The sequence below is a fragment of the Trichechus manatus genome, unplaced genomic scaffold (assembly GCF_000243295.1).
Source record: "Trichechus manatus latirostris isolate Lorelei unplaced genomic scaffold, TriManLat1.0 scaffold00053, whole genome shotgun sequence".
Taxonomy (NCBI): domain Eukaryota; kingdom Metazoa; phylum Chordata; class Mammalia; order Sirenia; family Trichechidae; genus Trichechus; species Trichechus manatus.
Window position 1 is genome coordinate 4,520,901 of NW_004443989.1, and position 1,601 is coordinate 4,522,501.

The window sequence follows — 1,601 nt, forward strand, 5'->3', positions numbered from 1 at the left end:
TTGTGCCAAGCCATGGTGTTTTCAGTCGCCTCATATGCATGTGAAAGCCAGACAATAAGTAAGGAAAACCAAAGAAGAATCCATGCCTTTGAATTGTAATGTTGGTGAAGAATATTGAACATACCATGGACTGCCAAAAGAATGAACAAATCTTCCTTGGAAGAAGTACAACCAGAATGCTCCTTAGAAGCAAAGAGGGCAAGATTACATCTCACATACTTTGGACATGTTATCAGGAGAGTTAGTCCTTGGAGAAGGACATCATGCTTGATAGAGAGTCATCAAAAAAGAGGAAGACCTTTGATGAGATGGATTGACACAGTGGCTGCAACACTGGGCTGAAGTATAGCAATGATTGTGAGGATGATATAGGACCGGGCAGTGTTTCGTTCTGTTGCACACAGGGTTGCTATGAGTCTGAGCTGACTCGACTGCACCTAACAACAATAACAACAATGAGTCGGAATCGACTCAATGGCAATAGGTTTGGTTCTTTTGGTTTAGAGGGGTGGGGAAGATTAAAGTAGATGAAACAATGCTTTTTAAAGTATTATTATGACAGTGTATGGCATCCATAAATAAATAAATGTTGGTTATGTCTATAAGAAGGAGCCCTGGTGGCACAGTGATTAAAGTGCTTGGCTGCTAACCAGAAGGCCAGTGTTTTGAACCTACCAGCTGCTCCGCAGCAGTAAAATGTGGCAGTCCGCTTCCATAAAGATTTAAAGCCTTGGGAACCCTATGGGGCAGTTCTACTCTGTCCTATAGGGTTGCTATGAGTTGGAATTGACTCGATGGCAAGGAGTTTTTTTTTTTTTTTTTTTAAAATGAATGAGTCAAAAAGACAAAGATTCAGAGTAAAGAGCCACACAAGCCTAGGTTTAAATTACTTCTTGCCACTTTTTAACTGTATGGTCTTAGGTAAGTTACATCACCTCTCTGAGCCTCAATTTCTTTATTTATAAAATGAAGTAATGATACTGTCTACCTCTGTCGGTTCTTGTGAGGATTTAATGAGTTAGTGCATCCTTCTTGGCACACGGTGGACACTTGGTAACTGGTAGTAAAGGTGGGTTTGCTAGGGTGCTAATATTTGGAAAGGGAGGGACCCTATCAGGGTGCCATAAGATCCTACATTTTGGTAAGATTTGCAAAAGTAAGATATTTTTATATTTTGTCTTAAAGAGTCCTCTCCAATTGTGTAAGTTTCAGGCCCCAAACCTGAATTTAAGTGGCAGCTATAGGTATTTTTACTAGGAGTGACCCTTGGTCCTCTGAGGATTAAAAGATTTCTAAAGCTGCTCTCTGGCTCCTGGGCCTAAGACAGAGGTGGAGAAAGGAGGGTGAGTGGTGGTGGGGCTTGAGGCTGAGGCAGAGGCACTTACTCCTCCCTGTGGCCCCTGTAGTGATGGATGTCACGCTCCGCTAGGACAGCCCTCTTCACAAACATCGCCAGGGCACTCCAGCTGGCCAGGATGATGGCCAGTTCCAGAAGATTCCACTTGCTGCAGAAATAGCACCATTTCTGCTTCCTCATGAGCTTGCCCTGGGAAAGGAGCAGGAGGTTCTGCCAAAGGTTGTGGCCAGTACCCACCCCAGCC

The 1,601-nt window shown here is 43.7% G+C and overlaps 1 protein-coding gene across 1 annotated transcript in view; it reads right to left on the reverse strand.

The window, feature by feature from the left end:
• LOC101340975 (polycystin-1-like protein 2) overlaps window positions 1–1,601 on the reverse strand; it is a 99,284-nt gene that overhangs the window by 7,364 nt on the left and 90,319 nt on the right. The window lies entirely within an intron of this gene.